Below are 22439 nucleotides of genomic sequence, written 5' to 3' on the forward strand. Positions count from 1 at the left end.
GGCATCTGACAACTATGTATAATGGGATATGATGCCCTCTTGTGGCCTGCAGGCATTTATGCAAACAGAGCTATCATAAACATTAAATAAATAAATAAATAAATAAATAAATAAATAAATAAATAATCTTAAAAATAATTTTAAAGAATTCTATATAAAAAATAAAATTTTGGGGACAATGTTGGAAGTTTATGACTTAAAAGTAGTGTGTTTGAGGCTGGAGAACTAGCTCAGCAGTTAAGAGTGTATACAGCTGGACTTAATTACTTTTCTATTGTTGTGATAATAAACCATGCCCAAGGCAATGTATAAAAGAAAGTGTTTAACTGGGGAGTACAGTTTCAGAAGGTTAGAGTTCATGATGGTAGAGCAAAGGCTGGCAGAAGGAGCAGTTGAGAGCTTACATCTTGATCCACAAATAGGAGGTAGAGGAAGACAGAACTAACTGGGAATGATACAGACTTTTGAAAACACAAAAAGTTTCCCCTAGTTATACATCTCCTTGAATAAGGCCACACTTCCTAATTCTTCCCAATAGTTTGAATATCTGGGAAACAAACAAATATTTGTTTCCCAGATATTCAAACATAATGAGCCTATGGGTTCTCATTCAAACCCCTTGCAGAGAACCCTAGTTTGAGTCCCAGCACCAACATCCCACAGCTCAGAATCATCTATAATTCTAGCTCCAGAAAGATCTAATGTCTCTGAATTCCACAGGTTCTCTCTCTCTCTCTCTCTCTCTCTCTCTCTCTCTCTCTCTCTCTCTCTCTCTCTCTCACACACACACACACACACACACACACACTTTTAAAAATGTTGCTTGTGTGTCAAATTGACTAGCAGTGAAGTTGTGATGGTTAGTTTACAGACGTGACACAATCTAGAATTACCTGGGAAGAGAATCTCAACTGAGGCATTATCTAGGTTATCTAGATTAGATTGGGCTTTAGTTAATGGATTGCATTCTGTGGATACCTATCACAAGGCACTGTTGTAAGAAGGGACAAGTGTAAGAATGCTTTGCACTGTGAATAGCCAAGAAAGTGAGCTATCTATTTTAACTTGTAAATAAATTAATTTTATAATTATGATTTTGTGTTCAAATACACTTCACATTGTACCAAGCTCCATTCTTTTGAGAATATATCTATTTTAATTGGGGGAGGGTGTAACAAAACGATACATGAATATACACCAATGGCCTCTTCTAATTAACAGTTTTAAGAATTTTAAACTGAAATGGCACATTTAAAAAACAAATAATTGTTTATATTTTTAAAGCAAAGTTAATGCTCATATCAATTTAATTTTAAAATAACTAAGAACTATACTAGAGTTTACCAGCAGAGGGGAGTAAGGGAACATAAAATAATTTTGGTTTCAGGTAATTTTATTGCACAATTAGGCGCAAAGCTCTCAACTCTATACTTTTTTCTTTAGCCAGAGGATCCATGGGGGTGCACTAAATTTAATTAGTAATTCCATTTGTGATGGTAAGAAAAAGCTAGGCAGGTTAAATGAATAGTGACTTAATCAGAAGTTACAGGAGAAGAGAAGAATGAATAACACTGTTAACTTTTTAAAATTATTTCTGGATTCTCTAAGTAGTCTAGAGGTCTTGGGTTCATGATCGTCCTGTCTCATGAGTACCTGTGTTCCAGGGGTGCTTTACCAGCCTAGTTCCCTAAGTACATTTTTATGGTCTTGACTCTAATGTTCTATAACAAATTCTGTCTGGTTTTCTCTAGCAGTAAAACATGATGCAGCCTGTAGCAGATGAGACAGTTTCTCCATGGCATCATTGTAATGACTCTTTAAGTTTCCCAAGTTTGTCTTCTGGAATGGATTGGACATAGATACCACTTTTGTATTATGGGACAAATGACTCAATACATTCACTGTAAGGAAATAAATACATATTGTGTATTATTGGATATATCATTTTATTATGAAAACTGCCCAACTTATAGGAAGGAGAGAGGGAAAGCAAAATATGAAGTTGCATTTGAACTTAGTTACTTCCTGTGAGACAACTGTGATAGATTTTGCTAGAGAGTAATGGATGATTTGACAGCCCAGCAATCAGTGTACCCAGATACTTATTTGACGGTGAATCCTCTTAGTGATACGTGGGAGAGTTCTTCTGATTTTTACAAAAGATTTGATCGGATTCACATAACAAGAAAGGAATAGATATATAGAGGTCTGGTTAGTTTTGTTGTCAGCCTGACACATCTGGGAAGAAGAAGGCTCTATTGAAGAACTGCTTCCAACAATTGGCCGGTAGGAAAGTCTGTGAAACATTTTCTGATTGCTGATCAAAGTAAGAGGCCCAGCCACTATAGGAAGTTCCAGCCCTCGAAGTTCGGACGTAGGTTGTACAAGAAAGTTAGCTGAACATGAACCATAAACAAGTCATCAAGCAGCCTTCCTGTTGGTATTTGCTATGACTTCTGCCTCCAGGTTCCGGCCTTGAGTTCCTGCTTTGGCTTCCCCACTGGATGGACAGGTAGCATGTAAGCCAAATAAACATCGTTCTCTCCCAAATTGCTTTTGGGTAGTGTTTTATCACAGAAACAGAGAGCAAATTAGAAAACCAGGCAATAAGAGTTACATGTCTATGGTTATTTTAATAGTGAAGAAAAATTTAAATTTATTTTTCTTTTTCTTTCCTGAGAATTAAGGAGCTTGCTGTAAAGTGCTTGTTGTAAAGAGAAATGTGTGTAAGAGAGGTATATGCTCAAAACACTTATTCTCAACTCTTTCCCCTGAAGGAGGCACCCTCTTTTTGCCCAGTGATAATGTTTCCAGTTGCACAGATAAGCCCATCCATTTTTCATTTCAGGATCTTGTTTCAATTTTTCATCTATGTTTTTTTTCCCCTTTTCAATTTTTTCCTTCTCAATTGGTTTTTTCTATTATACTAAAGTACTCATCTCAGAAAGCCAATCAACCAACGAACAACAAAAAAGAAATACATGAGAAAACCTTTCTTAAGTTCTTAATCTACCCTTTCCCACCAACTGAACTCATACAAAATCCTTGCCAGAGTGTCCCATAGCCATGGCTTTCTGATCCTTGCTGTCCTTGAGTCACTGTAGTCTGGGTCTCATGGTCATTAGTACACTGAGAATGGACTTGCTAAGGAGACAGCAAACCCGGAGACAAGCTGGCTGGTTGGTTTTCAGTCATTGTCACACTGTCCTGTCTAGCTGACAGTGCCTTAGATGTCTCCTAATGGTTTCCTGTCACTCATGCTGTAAGGACTCAGCTTCCTCAGGGTTTTGTCTTCATTCCCCTCTCACCCTACATGTTCACCCTGAGTGATGTAATTTATACTAGTATGGCTTTCCTTTCTTATCACGGTGCTTTCAGCTCTGTATTGCCCTGGTTCAGATCTTACTGGGGTGCTCCAAGTCCACCTGTGTAACTGTCTCTATGAACAGTTCTCCTGGTTTGCTATATTGGTTTTCTCCATGTTCCTCCATCAGCATCTTGGTGTCCACCTCTCAGCAGCCCTGCTTGTTCTTCCTATTTTTTTTCCATCTCAGTCAATGCCATCACCTCCCATTCATTCTTAAAATTCAAAATCTAAGTCATCCTAAATGCAGCCCAGCAATGCCTTTGGAAGTTGGTCAAGGATTAACATCCCTCACTGTTCAATTTGTAAGAACAATTGAGATTTTGGAGTTGTTCTTTTTATTCCTAGATGTGTCCATTTTTTAATCCAAGTCAGTTTCTTGACAGTGAGAGAAATAGCTTTCTCTTAAGGGTGTCATGCAGGGCATTTCCAGGCAAAGGCTCTCTGTATCTGGATCTTGACACCATGTCAGCACCAGTGCTACCATGTCCTTTGCCATACTCTTTCATGTCTGTGTCACACTCCCATCACATACCCTATGCACCCCTTTGGAAATCACTACTGACAAATAAGCCTTGGGAGGGGATGGCGTCACTCACACAGTGGGAGGAGAGAATGAGAGCAAAGCCTGGGCCTTTTATGTCTATAGGGAGATAACTGGAGCTGGGAAGCGGGGACAAGGAGGCTCAGAGGGAAGGATACTTACTATGTAACTATGCGGATCTGAGTATGAATCAGCACACCCACATAAAAGTTAGGCAAGGCTATTTGTTCTTATAATTCCAACATTGGTGGTGTGGAGAGAGGAAGATCCAAGGAAATTGCTTGCCTGCCAGCCTGGCCCAAACTGTGAGATTCAGGTTTAATTTGAGACAAAAGATACTATCTCAAGGAAACAAGGCAGAGAGAGAGAGAGAGAGAGAGAGAGAGAGAGAGCAATAGAGGAGGGTCTGATTCCTTCTCTGGTCTTCATATATGCTGTGTATGCATACTCTTCGTATGTACACACACACACTTTACAACTTTACACACAGAGAATAGAATTGTCTCATAGCTACATATGAAAATGTACTCAGCCATATGCCTACACGTAAACGACTACCGAGGCTTGTAAACTGGTTTTGATTCAGGATTTTGCATACTAAAATAATATGGATAAAATTAAATAATTTCATAAAAAGTTCATTTGAAAAAAAATGTTTATCCAGAAGAAAGTTGAGATGAAATTTTAAAATGTTTATTGATCTTCACTGCCTTAAACAAAAATTAAAATTACTCTCCAGTCATTCAAAAAGAAAGCGTCAGGCTGAGCAGAGTATTTGGTCTTTAGCAATCCTTTACAATAGGAAGCATCTCAAAGTACCCCAGAAGGGTTTTAGAAATTTCCTGCATACTTCTGTCTCTCCCACAGAAGACATAAACACTAGAGGTGAAATAGAATTCAGGGTTCTTTTTAATTGTTTCCTACCCCCATTTGGCTCATTTCTATCATTGAACCTCTGGGGCTACTCCAATATAAACAGTTCTTAACCACCGAAATGGAGCAGTAGATTCCAAGCCGTGAAACTGGCAAGGAGAGGCAGGCGAATTGCCACTTGCCTAGGGATGGATAGAAACTCCCTGCCATGATATGTTTTGCCTCTGAATCTGCAGCCAAGGGCTGCAGCACAGCCTCCTCAGACCTGCCTCAGCATCTCTCCCTAGTCTGCAAAAAGTATATCTCTGCTAGTCTGAGCCCTGCCACTTCTGAGTTGCCTTGAAGCTAAACATCATTAACTTGATCTGTGTTACCCTGAAATGCTCAAAATAAAAATAGCATCTGGGAGCCCACTTCCTTAGTTAGATCCCTGCTCCTTCACATAAAGATTTCATTTTCTCCTTGAGCTACTGTTGTTTTCTGACCATTTCTCTGTTACCACTGTTCTCCTAAAATTTCATTTTCAACCAGTTCTGTCAGCAAGCTTACTGGGGAGAAACAAAATTCTCATTCTCTGTGTATAGAACCAGGAAGTGTGGACAAGCAGGCCTACCAAACTGTGGGAGTTCCTTTTCTGGTCACACATATGTTTGGGCAGATGGTACCAAATAAAAGTGTATTCATTGCCAGACCTGATGGCTCACACCTTTAATCCCAGTACTCAGGAGGCAGATGCATGCAGGTCTCTGTGAGATCAAGTCCAACCTGGTTGATTTTGAGTATGTTTGATTGTGGAACAAAGAGAGACTGTAGAACCAAAACAACTTAAGGGAGAAAGACTTGAACTGGGCTTACAGAGCCACAGTATCTGTCCATCATGGTGAAAAAGCACAGTGGTTGTGGGGGCTCTATCTGTCAATGGCACTGGGAGCCTGTGCCACAGATTATTCATGCTTTAATGGATCCGGAAACAGGGATGGGACGAATAGCAAGGCTAGGCTCAACTATCAAGGCAGATCCCAAGTGGCCAATAGCCACCAGGTGGGCCTCATGTCCCAAAGGACTCTAAAAAGTAGTAGGGGACCAAATATTCAAAAGCATCCGCCTGACTAGGGAATAGTCCCTAGTCAATATGTGAGTTCTCCTATGGCCCCTAATAATCTCATAGCCTTTTCAATTTGCCAAATTATTCAGTCCTACTTCAAGGCTCCCCAAAGTCTTACCAGTCCCAACATTGCTCAAAAGCTCAAGTCTCTATCTAGACTCAAGGAAAGCTCTTAGCTGTGAATTCCTATAAAATATGACAACAAATTACATGCTTTTTTTTTCCTTTTCCTTTTCTTTTATTTTTTTTTTTTTTTCAGAGACAAGTTTCTCTGTGTAGTCCTGACTGTCATGGAACTTACTCTGTAGACCAGGCTGGCCTCGAACTCAGAAATCCACCTGCCTCTGCCTCCCAAGCACTACCACCACCCAGCCTCATACTTCTGATATATAATGACACAAGTATTTCCATCCCAAAAGGGAAGCATGGAGTCATGGCAAGGAAAGATCAGACCGATGCAAGACTGAGACTTAGCACACCAAACATCAAATTTTGTAACTCCGTGACCTATATTAGGGCTCATAGTGACATCATCTAGGTCAATAGTTCTCAAGATTCCCAATGCTGTGACCCTTTAATACAGTTTCTCATATTGTGGTGATTCCCAACCATTAATTTATTTTCATTGCCTCTTTGTAACTGTAATTTTGCTACTGTTGTGAATCATAATGTAAATGTCTGTGTTTTCTGATGGTCTTGGGAAACTCCTGTGAAAGAGTTGGGGCCAGGACCCACAGGTTGACAACTGCTTATTTAGGCCATACCAGGTTTGGAGAACTGGACTTCCAGGGCTTTGTTGGCTACAACACATAACATGTTCCTCTTACTGCCTACAGCTTTTCTTATCAGATACACCACATCCCTGACATCTTCCTCATCAGGGCGTCTCCACCTCTATTTAGCCTTCACCTTTATAACTTCACACTCAGCTCACTTACCAACTTATCAACAGGGGCACCATATAGATCATCTGACCCTGGGATGTTGCCTTTCTCAGGAACCTTAGTACAAGCATTGATTATCGAGTCTACACTTGCAAAATCAGCACCAAATGGATGATGCCAGGCTGGGCTGCTAGCTTCATATACAGCTCATCCCCCTTTATTACTGTCACAGTGGCCTCTGAGTATCTACCAAAAATAAAACAAAATAAAACCAAACACTTCCCCAGGTAGCCTTGTTCAAGCATGACATCCGGAAGGCTCTGTCTTCTTACAGGTGAAAATCTCTCAAATGAATTTGCATTCTTAGGTTCTGTAGGCTTTGAGAAGTGGCATCTTGCCTTTAAAGCACTTTCCCTGTTGTCCCAGCATAGAGTGCACACATTAATCTCTCTCCCCCTACTTCCACTTTGTCAGTGCTTCCTTGTTCACAGCTTTAAATGCACTCAGGTGCTCCCAAGCCTCACTGGTTTAACATCAGTCCCTTCCATTTTCTCCATTTTCACTGCAGAGGGGCTAAAAGCAAGCAGTAGCCAACATGCCCAGCTCCAATGTTATGCTATTCTGAATTTTTTTCTTCACTAAACAAAGGAGTCCATTACTGTTGGGAGCCGACTTTAGCAGAAAGCGGCTAGATCAACTTTGCAGCCATCTGGAACCATATACCCTGATGAAAGATTTGGTTTTCAATAGCCTATAACAGCTGAAGCACACTCTGATATCCCACATATTTTGTGTTGCTGTTTACTGGCCCCAGCTGCAAGGTGCATGTGGTAGTCACGCCTGCAAGACATGCGGTTCATGTGCTGTCCACGTGCTATCCACGCCATACATGCCTGTAAGGCGCACGTGCTATCCAAGCCTGCAAGGCATTGCGGTGCACGTGCTGTCCACGCTATAGACGCCTGTAAAGCTTACGTCATATCAACACCTGCAAGGCACGTGGTATCCACGCGCCTACAAGGCACGTGGCAAAAGCCTATAAATAGCTCAGAATTCCCTTCAATAAAGAGACTTGATCAGACGCCCTGTCTTGTCTCCATTCTTCGAATCTCTTGCCCCAAGAGCCCCTCTCTCTCTCTTGACCAGAGCACTTAGCCCCAAAAGCATTGAGGCAAAAGTGTTGAGGCAGAATGTGGGCCTCAACACATTACTTTTTAATTCAGCCTCACAAATTGTCAGGACATGGGCAACATGTAGTTGATCTTTTTCCAGAATATAATACAGTCTTTAGTGCAGTTCTCTCTGATTTCTTTTTTTCCTGTGCAATGAATTCAAAGCTATTCCCCACTTTCTCTTCTACAGGATTTGGTGTATTTGGTTTTATGTTGGCTCTTCAATATATTCGGAGTTGAGTTTTGTTGAGGGTGCTAAGTATGGATCTACTTGGAATCTTCTATATGCAGCCATCTAGCTTGACCAGCTCCATTTGTTGAAGATGCTTTTTTTTTTCAGTGTGCATTTCTGTCTTCTTCATCAAAAATCAGGTGTTCATATGTGTGTAGATTTATGTCTGGGTTTTCAACTTGATTCCATTGATTGGCATGTCTATTCCATTTCCATATAGTTCCTGCATGATAGCTCTGTAATACAACTTGAAATCAAAGATGGTGATACCTCAGTTGTCCTTTTTTTTTAATTCAGAATTTTTTATTTTAGCTATTCTGAGTGTTTTATGTTCCCATATTTAGCTGAAAATTGGCCTTTCAAGATCTGTGAAGAATTGTGTTGGAATTTAGATGGTGATTGCATTGAATCTATGATTGCTTTTGATAGGATAGCCATTTTTATTATATTAATCCTAACAATGCATGAACATGTGAAATTTTTTCTACCGTCTGATATCTTCTTCAATTTCTTTTTTCAAAGATTTGAAGTTTTTATCATACAAGACTTTCACTTGTTTGGCTAGATTCACCTCAAGGTATTTTACATTATTTGACACTATTGTTAAAAGTGTTGTTTCCTGAGGATTTTTTCCTCAGTTTATTTGCCATATGTATAAAGGGGCGCTGCTGATTTTTGTGAGTTGATTTTGTATCCAGCTACTTCACTACAGTTGTGTAGTGTCAGAGTTTCCTAGTAGAATTTTTAGGGTCACTTATGTATACTCTCATATCATCTCCAAATAACAATACTTTGACTTCTTCCTTTCCAATTTGTATCCCCTCACCTTCAGCTAAGACTTCAAGTATTGTGTTGAATTGGTATGAGGAGAATGGACCACTTTGTCTTGTTCCTGAGGTTAGTTGAATTGCCATTTGAGTTTCTCACCATTTAATTTGTTTGTCGCTATAGGCTTGCTGTCAGTTGCCTTTGTTGTGTTTAGGTATGTGCCTTGAATTCCTAATCACTCCAGGACTTTATCATGAAAGGGTAGACAAAGACCTTTTCTGTGTCTTATATGATAATTATGTGATTTTGGTCTTTCAATTTGTTTATATTGTGGATTACATTTATTGATTTACATGTGTTAAACATGATAGTCATGTAGTTTTGGTCTTTCAATTTGTTTATATTGTGGATTATGTTTATCAATTTACATGAGCTAAACCATCTCTTCATCTTTGGAATGAAACCTATTGATCATAGCAGATATTTCTTATTGCTTTTGGACTTGTTTTGCAAGTATTTTATTGAGAAATTTTACATCTATATTCATAAAGGAAATTGGTCTGTAATTCTCTTTGTTAGATTTTTATGTGGTTTGGGTATCAGGATAATTCTCACCTTGTAAAAAGAACTAGGTGATGTTCTTTCTGTTTTTATTTTGTGGAAAAATTGGAGGAATATTGGCATTAACTCTTCTTTGAAAGTCTGGTTTAAAAAAAAGAATCTTCACTAAAACCATCTAGCCCTTGGCTTGTTTTTGTTGGGATGCTTTTAATGGCTGCATCTATTTCACTAGGAGTTATATTTCTGTTTAATGTGCTTATCTGGTCTTGATTTAGCTTTGGTTAAGTGATATGTATCAAGAAAATTATCCGTTTTCCTATTTGGTGGAAAATAAAGTTTTAAAGTATGTCCTCATGATTCTCTGGATTTCCTTGGTGTCTGCTGTCGTGTCCCCTTTTTTATTTGCCTGAAGATCCTGAGAGTGGATGTGGAGGCCAGAATTGCTAGAAGCAGAAGAGACCTCAGGTGGTGGTGTCCACAAGAAAAGACTCTCAGGAGACAACTCGGTGAGACAGCTCATTTAATGGGGCAACAAAGGCTACTTAAACATTTGTGGGGTGGGTAGGGGCTTTTGGGGTTCGTATTCATCATTGGCTGGGGCCAGGACTCTGGGGATGCCTCATTTGTATAAGGAAGAATTCTAGGTGCTGCCAGACTTAGCCTTATTAAGAGAGAAGAAGTTTAACCAAGCTACCAGGTTCCATGACCTCCTGGGGGGAGTAGAGGTGAGGGCACAGGGTTATGTGTGCAGGCCTGGGGCAGGGATAGGGAAAGATGCTACTCCTGCTGCTCTAAGGATAAGATGTCTGGAGTTTGGACATACCTCAGCTCCACTCTTGCTCCAGGCCTGCTCCCTCCCACAATGCCCCATGGCTCCCTGTCTCCACACATTATTTCGTTGATTCTTTGTTTTTGGTTTTGGTTTGTTTGTTCTTATTTTATTGATTCAGTCCTTAGTTTGATTATTTCTCACTATGTACTCCTTTGGGGTATGGTTTCTTCCATTTGTTCTAGAGTGTTCAGGTGTGCTATTAAGTTAGTAGGATGAGTTCTATCCAATTTTTTATATGGGCACTTATTACTATGAACTTGCCTCTTAGACCTATCTTCATTGTGTACCGCAGTTTAGGTATGTTGTACATTCACTTTCATTCAATTCTAGGAAATCTTTAATTTCTTTTGTAATTTCTGTCTTGACACATTTTTCATTCTCTCTGTTGTTTCTATTGTTGTTGATATACAACTTTAATCTGTGGTCAGATAGGATGCAGGGTGTTGTTTCTGTTTTCTTGTATCAGTTGAGACTTGCTTTGTCTCCAAGAATGTGGTCAATTTTAGAGAAAGTTTAATGAGGTACATGGAAAAACCGTATATTCCATCATGTTTGGTGAAATGTATAAACATCTGACAGGTCCATTTGGCTTATATCAGTCAGCTCTTACATTTCTGTTTAGTTTTTGTGTGAATTATCTGTCTATTGTTGAGAATGGGGTATTAAAGTCTCCTACTACCAGTTTGTGAGGATCAATATATGACTTAAGTTATAGTAGTCTTTCTTATGGACTTGGGTGCCTTGTGTTTAGTACATAGATGTTAATAATTACAATGTCTTCTTGGTGGATTTTTCTCTGATGAGTATGTAACATCCTTCACAATTTCTTTGGATTAATTTTGGTTGGAAGTCTATTTTGTCAGATATTAAAATAGGTATACCAGCTTGCTTTTTAATGTCTATTTTCTTGGAATATCTTTTTCTATCCTTTTATCCTGAGGTGATGTCTATTTTTAATGTTAAGATATGTTTTTTGTATTCCGCAGAAGAATGGATCTTGTTTTCACATCTATTCTGTTAGTCTGTGTCTTTTTATTGGAGAATTGAGACTTTGATGCTAAGAGATATCAATGAGTAGTGTTTGTTAATTCATTATTTTGTTTGGTTGTTGTTGTTGGTGGTGGTAGTGTGTGTGTGTGTGTGTGTGTGTGTGTGTGTTTCCCCTCTTTTGATTTTTTTTTTTTGTTTGGAGTTATTTACTCTCTGTGTTTTCTTATGTGTTGTTAATCTTCTTAGGTCGAAGTTTTCTTCAGCCTTCTATAGGTCTGAATTTATAGATAGATACTACTTAAATTTGGTTTTTATCATGGAATGCCTTTATCTATTGTGATTGAAAGTTTTGCTGGGTATAATAGTTTGGTCTGATACCTGTGGTCTCTTAGAATATGTAAAAAATTGGAAATAACAGTCTTGAAACAATAAGATCTTTCACAGGGCAGTGGCAAGGAAGAGTCATCTTGCTTCATTCATCCAAATGACTGGCCTATCAACAACTGTGCTACAATGTGCTCTCAGTGCAGGCTTTATTTAAGCACCTGCTACATCTTTACCATTGCCTGCACCTCAGAATGTCTTCCCATGGCCTGTAAGAATCCCCTTTAGAACCCTGTCAGTCTCCTCTAGGAATCCTGGGGATACATTTAGGCAAGATTAGATGCCTGGAACATTCTACTTCCCAGATGGGAAGATCAATGCAGCATGCATGCACAGGCAAGACTTAGAGGACTCTTGTCCTGGATTATAATTTCAGATATGAGAAACATAAGGCTAGTAGGACAAGACTGGTCCGAGATGCTCCCTGGAGAGAGTGGAACCAGGCCAGCACAAGCTGGGTCTTGTCTTCTGAATCTAGAAAGACAGTAAGTAAATGAGCCAGAAGGAGGATCGATGGATAGGAGAGACAGCAAGCAACTGCAGGAATACACTGTCAGAGGGGAAATATGCTTGGAAGAGTACAGTGTGGTTGGACTATGGAGATCCTTGAATGAGAAATGTGACTTTGAAGAGAATTGTCATAGACAGTACAACCACTGTCAGCCCATGAGCAGAAGTAATATTCAGCAATGTGGTATTATGGGGGAAATGTGACCTAGTCACATTAACAGTGGCAGTGGTAAGGTTTGAGGGGTAGAGTCTATTTCAATTATCTGGTGACAAGAAACACAGTTTCATTGTGTCTTTAATACTGTGCCCACAGCATCATCCATTTACACCTAATGCTGCTTTCTGATAAATTCCTGAAAATATCCCATTTCAGAATGAATCACATGCCATTTCTTTAATCATCATTACTTTGCCCTAGAAAGGTTATGCGGTTTTACGGTGGTACTTACATAACTCACTAGACTCTGAATAGCTGGATATTTCATGAACTGTCAGCTTTTCTGTTCATGTTGGGGGTTTGGGGGCACTTGGGCCATTCTTCTGAGTGCCTCTGTTTATTCTCCTCACAACTTCTAGGCATGATTTTATACTATGTAAACTGTTTTGGCTTTGTAGAAATTTGAATACGGGCTGAAGAGATGGCTCAGCCATTAAGAGCACCACTGCTCTTCCAGAGGTCCTGAGTTCAATTCCCAGCAACCACATGGTGGCTCACAACCATCTGTAATGTAATCCGATGCTCCCTTCTGGTGTGTCTGAAGACAGTGTACTCACATATATAAGATAGATAGATAAATATTTTTAAAAAGTTTGAACAGAAAAATCAAATAATGGGTCATACTTATTAAAGGAGAATATAATCTGAAAAGTGTTTGGTACTAAGGTTTTGCTGAAGTCAAGTAAGGCTTTGGGTTAAAAAAACAGAAAGAGAGAGAGAGGGGGGGAGAGAGAGAGAGAGAGAGAGAGAGAGAGAGAGAGAGAGAGAGAGAGAGATATTACCCAGGTGCCCAGTACCCTGATCATGGGGGTACTAGAACATACTGGGAGAAATGCCAGTGAAAATCTACCATGGTAAGCTTAATGTTGTATTCAAGAGTTGCTTGCTACAACTCTTCAGGCCCATTTCCAGATAGCTATGTAAGAATAGAATTGTTATTTAACCACTTGGAACATCAGCTTTATCATCTGTTCAAGGGAAGTATCAAACTGATGACATTCAAATATCTTTCTTAATTGTAAATTATTTTTTGGCTGGTCAGATGGCTTTGTAGGTACTTGCCACCAAACTTGATGACAAGAGCTTAATCCCAGGGACCCACACAGTGGAAGGAGAGAACTGACTCCAGGAAGTTGTTCTTTAATGTCTCCACACATATACATACACAGAAGCACAAATAAGTCAATTAACAAAAATTCCTTATTTTACAAGCTTAATAAATACACATGATCGTGTGCTTTTAAAGTCTTTGGGTGGTGAGGTGGCATTTATCCTTGTGGCCGGTGACTTTTAGGACAAGTGAGACCTCTTGTTTCTTAAAGCATATAAACAAATAAACAAGCATGAAAAGAAGAAATAGAAAAATTCAGACTACTCAGCAGCTGGGGATCTTGTGGACACCCCAACACACTGACAGGATGAGAGATGGCTGTGTGGGGCAGTAGAGTAAGATGAAGTGACTGGCATGGGCCCACAGATAGTGTGTTCAGAGGGAGATGCAGACTGCTGTGGTGGCAGTTGGTGGTGCCATCATCATCACCTGAGACAGAGGATCCTGGCTGAATGAGACAACTCAAAAACAGCGGGATTGAGCGTCTACACACCAAGTATTGATTTCCCTCAGTCTTAGAACAGACATTGGAGGTGGCTTTGATTGTTCCCTCAACATATTTGAGACATCTATGTAACAGCTGAGACATTTTTCACACATTGGGCACTTGGAGAATGTCCACAGAGTTGACATCCACAGGTCACTACTATCTAACAGTATTGCTCCAGGTGAGAGGGCTTGCTGCTGCCTAGACACTTAAAAGACATTAAACCATATGTCGAAATAATGAAGGCATTTCTCATATTTAAAGTCATACAACAAAGGAATTAATTTGTAAGTTAGTAAATCTACTATCTTGATTAAATTCATGTTTGTCCTGAAAAGAATTGTTTCTATAAATAGTGCCTTAAGGCTATTTTGTACTGTTATACTGCAATTTACAAAGAGAAGAAAATTATGGAGTTTTAGAAAATATAATTTTAGAAAATTATAGAATTGTGGAAGCTGGGAAATCCAAAGGCATGGTGCTGGCATCTGCTTGCATTCTGAAGAGGGTTTCTGTGCCATACCTTCCTGCGATGGGAGAAAACGGCAGGAGAAAGAGCATATGAGTGTGAAGAAAGCAAGCTCACTTTCATAAATGCATTTGCCTGTAAGGAGCCCACTCCTGAGACAATATTCTCTTCACAAGGGCTCCCTCATTCCTGGTCACCTCTTATCACACCCTACCTTCCAACACTGTTGCACTGCAGGCTACATTTCCAACATATGAACTTCGAGGGACACATTCACGCCATGATAGATGCCTTTGTCTCCTATCTTGTTAGTTTTCTTATCTTGCTGGAATCACGGTGGGAAGCTGGGCTTCATATGTGTTAAACATCCACTTTACTACTGAGCTAACCTCCAGGTGCCATGTGACTTTTCTAGGTGTGGCATTACCACCCTCTATTCCCAGAACTATTGATCTGGGACAACACTACGATTTGTTTTCCCCAATAATACACAGTGGGAATTACACAATACAACTTTATAATTCAAAGAGGCTTTACAGTTTCTATTTCTTCCTCGTGAATCCATAGCACCAACTCAATTCACTGATTCCCTATGAGTGACCCCAGGCAATGTCAGCACAGGAGCTGTCTAGCTTAGTCCTTCCAATCCATACTGCTAATGAGAAGCACCGCTTTTATGACTAACAGCTACCGATTCTCTTTGCTCTAGTTCACTATGTCAGTGGTAATTACAAAATCAGGGTTTTCTAATATTAATTTTTTGTGTATTATAATGGGACATTTCATAAACAATTTTCCCTCAGCTCATAGGGCAGAAAAAACATTGAGTGCCTTTTCTTCATCATTTGACAACTCAATTATTTCATTTCACTGACAAACTCACTGTTTGTCAAAGGTGGCAAGGGAGGTTCTATTTTTCCTTGTTCTGTTATGGTTTTAATATCTCTGTGAACTCATGGATGTACACCATTTGATGCATTTTATTTCCCTTCTCTTCATCTTTCTGATGCACGAGTTGCCTTGCTGTTGGCTAATGGAAAGCTAATGTCTAGGTGACAGGAAGCTCTCTCACCTGGAGTATCACTGTTAAATGAGTAGTGACCTGTGGATGTCAATTCTGTGGACATGCTTCTTTCTAACTGATATCATCATAAAGGTAGGCCTAATGTTACCATATTCTTGTATCAAAAAGTAACCATAAACTCACATTTAATGTTTAAATGTTTAAAAGTTTAAATGTTGAAAAGTAAAGACTTAAAAAATATTCTGTGATCTGGGAACCATTGTGACCTGTAGACCACAGGTGGGAGTTTGGACCAAGAGCTTTGTCCTGTGACTTGTCTAGGAGTAAGACCACAAGTCATTGTCAGGCCGTTTCATATGAACTTGGAGGAGTCAGGAATATGCAGATTCCTTCTTCATTCCCATTAGGAAATTTATTTTCAATAATATATGAATTTTAAAAGAAGTGTATTAGCTAGAAAGTACTTCCAAACTTAATGGCTCAAAACAACAGCAAACATTTAATTTCTTCTACAGTATGAACCAAGGATTCAGGAGCAGCTGAGTCAAGTGTTTCTGGATTTGGATGTCTCAAAAATTGTGGCTTCGAGTTCAAGATGTTGATTGGATTTCAGTTGTGAGATTAGAAGATGTGATAATTTACTCACATGGTGAGGACTGTTGGACAGCCTTTGGTCTTGTACCTAGGCCTCTGCTATGCAAATATCTTCATGGAGAGAGAGAGGGAGAGAGAGAGAGAGAGAGAGAGAGAGAGAGAGAGAGAGAGAGAGAGAGAGAGAGAGAGAGAGAAAGAGACAGAGAGAGACAGACAGCCAGGTAGATGTTGCAGTATGTCCGATGACTAGACCCAAGAAGTCTCAACTTTGTGAATGTTTGTCATGGTGCTATAAGAAAATACCATAGACCGGGTAGCTCAAACAATAGACATCTATTTCTATTGCTCTGAAGGCTGGAAAGTCCAAGATCATGATGCCAGATGATTTTTGTTTGTTTGTTTGTTTAAGATGTATTTTATGTAAGTGCCCTGTTTTCATGCACACCAGAAGAGGAAATCAGATTTCATTACAGATGCTTGTGAGCCACCATGTGGTTTCTGGAAACTGAAGTCAGGACCTCCAGGTTCCGATCTGGTTTTGGGTGAGAGTCCTCTTCCTGGTTGAGGGCTCTGAAGCTCTGCTGTATTACTATCTTCTTACCAAGGCAACCCCTATGGAGCCTTCCTAGACTGTCGCATTGGAGGTTAGAACTTGAGATATGGATGGGACACAAGTGGTTAGTTTGTAATAATCCTATTGATGACAGCTTGGTCCTATGAAACGTGAGAGAGAATGAGATACTGTGAAGTAAAGTGGGCCATTCTGAAGACTGGCCATTCCAATCCTGAACTGAATTGCTTTAAAACTGTGACTTGTTTAAAAGTTTATCTTATACAGACCTCTAACCAATAAGATAACAGACTGTTGTTTATAAATGAGCTAGATGTCCATGAGTATAGCTGGGTGATATGCACCTGCCTAGGAGTTATTAGATCCAAGGTTTAATTCATATTGAGAATTGGGGGATGGAGTAGGAGTTTTATCTTTCTACATCCATAGAAAGCAAGATAATTGGTTCCTGAACATTCTTTGTGGTGAATAAGGCACTTCCAATCCACACAATCAGAGTCCTGGTCATTTTGCAAATCTAAGGTATATTTACCTGAGTGATGAGATGCCATATGTCCCTATTAATAGGGCAATGCCAGCAAAACTGAGCCTAATGCCAAAATGAAATCAATGTCAACCAGTGGACCAAATTACCTCACAGTAAATAGTCAAGGTTCTTGGATGACAAATGCTGACTGAAGTTGAGAATTCTGTCTGCTTTCATTACAGCTCAGAATGAGAAAGCCCCAAGCAAGTATTTCAGGCTGACAGTGTCCTAATGCATAGCTGGTGTATTAGTATTCATTCTCCCAGCTGGGGGTGGGAGTCTCAGGGGTAAGGGTAGCAAGAAGTGGGGGTAGCAGATAATATGGGTGGGTGGGGGATAATGGGAGTAGGGGTAGTCGGGGGTGGATAGCAGGGCATGATGTTGGGGCAGCTGGGGAGTGGAGGTGGTTGGGGGGGAGGCTAGCAGAGGGTAGGGGTGGCAAGGACAGCAGGAGGCTCCTGCTGATAATCCTTATTATGTTATTATAGGAGATGGGATCAGCACAGAGAAGTAAGCTACAGAAATTAGACATTAGTAAGGAAACAGCAATAAAAAAACAAATAAACAAACAAACAAATAAATAAATAGCTTTCACTGTGAATAGCATTTGTAGGCTACAAATAATTTAATAAAGGGGTAGAAAGTCATAAAAATTGGAGACAAGTGCGCCACCACTGCCCGGCTATTTATTTTTTTAATAGCAGGAAACTCAGCTATTTTTAAGGAGAGATGTGGATATTCTTTTCAGCTGAAAAGAAGCAGATTCTGTGTCATCAAACTGGAGTCCAAATCTGAAAAAACACATAGACCATGCAAATGAGGCAAAGCAAGAGTCCTGTGGGTCTAACCACATAGCAGTTAGCTCTGAAGTCAGAGAAAACCACAGAGGGTGGCAGGAAACCCATATGCCCAGGAACAGTTTCCCATGATTCACCTCCAAAGGTCAAGTTCCACATTGCTAATGAGACAAAACTGGCTACTTTCCCTCATCAAATCTGATTTATTTGTCCTGAGATAAACACACAAGTCACTGGTGAGCAGGTCAGAACCCCATTGCACAGCCCCATCTCCCAGCAGGCATGCTACACTTTACCAATACCTGGTTTCCCTTCATGCTGGAGTGCTGTTTACTCTTCCTAAAGGACCTGATTCTTATGATCCTCCAGGGACTCATTCAAGACTCAACCCAGGAAATACTTCCTGAATAACATCCACATGCACATGCTCAGAGTTAAGCACAGTACATGCATGTAACACCAATCAGATGCATCCATACCTCAGCACACATGTACACCAGACACCAATCTCACACACAGAGAGTTAAACACAGTTTATGCAAATCAAATACATATGTGTATAAACTACACCATGCTTGTAGCACACAGAGTTAAATATCATACATGCATACCGATCACAGACCTATACATACTATACCAAATATACATATCACTGACAGAAAACACACACACACGAGTTAAACACTGCATACACACTGATCATACACTTATATGAATTGTACCACACGCACCTTAGTTCATCTCATGAAGCTTTGTTATTTCTATGACATCTATTATCTCCTTACCAACTGTCTCAAATATAACTATATCTACATTTTCACCAATGAACATTACTTAAAATATGAAAAAAGAATTTTTTTTATAATCACCAGCTCTAACCAATTATAAGATGGTTTTTAAAAGCCAGCATAAATGTAATTTTATCACTGTAGACCTCTAAGTTGACATTTAATTATGCCATCCCGGGAATAACAGCCAGGGTGAAATCAGCTGTGAAATAGCCACAAAATGGCCCAAAAATGGAAAGGCAGAAAAGGATAGAGGGTGAGAGGCCTCAGGAATTTGTCTGTGAATAACAGAAAGCTCTTAGCTGTGGAGAGTTTCTGTGTTTCTGCCGGAAAGTAAATTTGGAGGTTTCACCTCCGACTCCATTTACTGTTGTCTCCAATGTAAGCGCTTCCCACGGCTGATGCCATGTGCCTTAATGAACAGTACAAGATTTTACAGTTGTGGGATTGGAGCAAGGCTGGTGTTCCATCTTCCAATCCATTACCACGCATTATCTATGGCTTTTGGGTAATTGAGCAAATAATACTCTTGACAACCATTCCCCTCTTTGACTCCAAAGCAAGGTAATTAATTAAGGCCAGAAGGGGATTGTTAGCATCTGCTAATGAAGCCCAGTTGAGGGAATTAGTTAGAAGGGCACTCTTAGAGCCTGTAAATGTGCATGAACAAGAGCGGCTCGGACACTAATGCTCTCTGTCCTTCCCGTCACGGAGCCACCAAAGGGTACACTAAGTATGGAACAACTGGGGCACTTCTGTGACATGGCCCTGTCTGATGATGTTTGTATAACTTTGAGTGGTTGTTTATTCTCAAAACATATGACACAACAAAGTTTGGTGATTCAGATAATGAACTAACCTACCAGAATTCACTCACCACTGCACTATGTAACCTAACTGTCATGAAGTCTTGAAGGGACCTAAGATGAATTCAGAAAATAAGTGGTGACCTTGGTAACATGATAGTAGGTCTGTACTTCCTAAACTGTTTGGTAAAAGGGTTCAAACAGTAGCTCAGTGGAAGAACACTTGTTTATTATGAATGAGACCCTGGATTCAATCCCTAGTACTTCAAATGAATGGAATGAATGAATGAATGAATGAATGAATGAATGAATGAAAGCCACGTGAGACACTTGGCTTTTTTCATAATTTTAAGGCCAAATGATCATGTTCACATAAATAGCTGAAGGCTTTGTGCTTAGCAGTCCCTTCATTCTTAGGAGGATACCCAAAGGAACTGCCAGGTTTTTGAAAAGCATTTTTTTATTACAGATGATGGATGGCTGAAAATAACTTGTACCATTGTGGTGCTTTGGAGTAGCAGGGAAAGGTTCTGGCTGGAGTTACAGGGGAGTGAGTTAGTTATAATATAAGACATTGTTAGACAGGGCTAAGAAGTCTCAGTGCCACACAGCAGGGTAACCAGAGATAATAATGACATACTCTATAGTTCCAAACTCTGCAAGAAAAAAAGGCTTGGATGTTTTACACATAAAATGACAAATGTTTGAGGAGGTAGAAATGGTTACCCTGACATGAGTATCACTGTATGTATGCATGTATGTATGCATGGAATGTATTGTATGTGCATATATCTCAAAACATCACACGAAACCAAATAAATAACATCTATTTTGTTTTTGTTTGTTAAATTAATTTAAAATAATTATTTAAGTAATATATTTATTCTTAATAGTTTTTCAGTTCTATTCTGTCTCCTTTCAATTTTATTAAAAGAAAAACATTGGAAAGCATTTGATTTTCAAAAGAGTGTGTCTTAGGTAGGGTTTTACTGCTGTGAAGAGACACCATGACCTATGCAAGTCTTATAAAGGACAACATTTAATTGGGCTGGCTTACATGTTCAGAGGTTCAGCCCATTATTATCAAGGTGGTAGCAGGGCAGCATCTAGGCAGGCAGGATGCAGGCAGAGCTGAGAGCTCTACATCTTCATCTGAAGGCTGCTAGTGGAAGACTGACTTCCAGGCAGCTAGGATGAGGGTCTTAAGCCCATACTTAAGAGTGACACACCTACTCCAACAAGGTTATACCTCCTAAAAGTGCCATTCCCTGGGCCAAACACATAAAAACTATCACATTCCACTACCTGGTCCCAGTAGGCTTGTTCAAACACATAAGTCTATGGGGGCCATACTTACCCTTAGCATAATAAAATATACATTTCGTTCAACTTCCAAAGCCCCCATAATCTATAGCAGTCTCCATAGTATTAAAAGTCTAAAGTTCAAGGTTCTTCTGAGATTTCAGCTAATCACTAAACTGTAATCCCCAAGGCAAGATAGGAAACCAGCTGGGCAAACTCCAAATATCTCCACGTTTGCTGTCAAAGTGGTCTTCAGATCTCCAACTCCTTTTTTATCTTTGTTGACTGCAACAAAGTTCTTTCTCCCTGTTAACAGCTTTCCTCAACAGATAGCTCATGGTTCTGGTATCTCAAACATGTTGGGGTCTCCTAGGCAACTTCAATATTACAGCTTCTTGTTTCGACGTCTGAGATCCATACATCATCTTCTAGGCTCCTCCAAAGGGCTGTCATCACTTCTCCAGCTCTGCCCTCTGTAGAACTCTAAGCTCAGGTTGATCTACTCCACTGCCACTGCTGTTCTTGGTGGTCATCTCATAGTACTGGCATCTTCAATACACTGGGATCTTGCACTGCAACTAGGCTTCACTAATTGTCTCTCATAGACTCTTCTCATGGTGCCAATCCTCAAATCCTTTGCACGACTCCTTCAGTCTTGGGCCATCAACTACAGCTGAGGCTGCACCTTCACCAGTAGTCTTCACCAGTAGAGTGCCAAACCTCAGCTGTTCTTCAAGATACCTTCATGCCTTCAAAACCAGTACCACCTGGGTGACTCTTACACATTACCAAGTACAGCTACAGCACGAGATACAACCTTTGGCTATCTCTGGAACACAGCTTCTATATGCTCTCAGAAAACACTTCCCAGAAGATTTCACCTCAGTGATGCTGGTCTCTTCTTAATCATTACTAATTTCTTAGGTCCAGCTAACCAGCATCAATTGTCCCAGCAGTGCTTCTATTTTTCACCCTAAAGCCAGAGCCACATGGCCAAAGCTGCCAAGTTCTGCTACTTGCAGGAGCTGGAACATGGCCCCTTATTCTATTAAATTAACACTGTTTTTCTGTTTTCTAGCTCCTTCACTGCCTAAGCTTGGTTGTCCTGGAGCTTGCTTTGTAGATTGACCTTGAACTCAGAGATCTGCATGCCTGTCTCCTGGGATTAAAGATGTGTACCACCATTCCTGGATTTAAGCTTTTCTTCACCTAGAGCTTGCTCTGTCCCAGGCTGGCCTTGCACCCAGACATCTGCTTGGCTTTATCTCCTGGGATTAAAGATGTGTACCACTATGCCTGGATCTAAGTTTAGTAGGTAGGGTCTTGTCCTAAAGTCTCATTCTCTTAATCTGTTATGTCCTAGAACATAGGATTCAGGTCCAGTTCACTTCCTGGTGCCCCTTTAATACTCAAACCATATTTTTATATTTTTCTTTTCTAAGCTTGCTACTCTTGTTCAAAATGCTCTTCATGAGACTTAGTCAGAGAACAAAGTCTCTGCTGGGCTTTTTTAAGATATTCTTTGCCA

The 22439-nt window shown here is 39.9% G+C and overlaps 1 long non-coding RNA gene across 2 annotated transcripts; it reads right to left on the reverse strand.

The window, feature by feature from the left end:
- Window positions 1-13560: 13560 nt before the first annotated feature.
- LOC117702976 (uncharacterized) lies at window positions 13561-22111 on the reverse strand. Of its 2 annotated transcripts, none has more exons than XR_013108746.1 (2): window positions 20967-22111; window positions 13561-14561 (listed from the first exon to the last, which is right to left on the reverse strand). It is a non-coding gene; the product is annotated as an uncharacterized LOC117702976 (long non-coding RNA). The 2 variants fall into 2 exon arrangements; XR_004606123.2 differs by lacking the exon at window positions 13561-14561 and adding an exon at window positions 17885-18009.
- Between the last annotated feature and the right edge of the window lie 328 nt (window positions 22112-22439).

This window comes from Arvicanthis niloticus, chromosome 2 (assembly GCF_011762505.2).
Source record: "Arvicanthis niloticus isolate mArvNil1 chromosome 2, mArvNil1.pat.X, whole genome shotgun sequence".
NCBI classification, from domain to species: Eukaryota; Metazoa; Chordata; class Mammalia; order Rodentia; family Muridae; genus Arvicanthis; species Arvicanthis niloticus.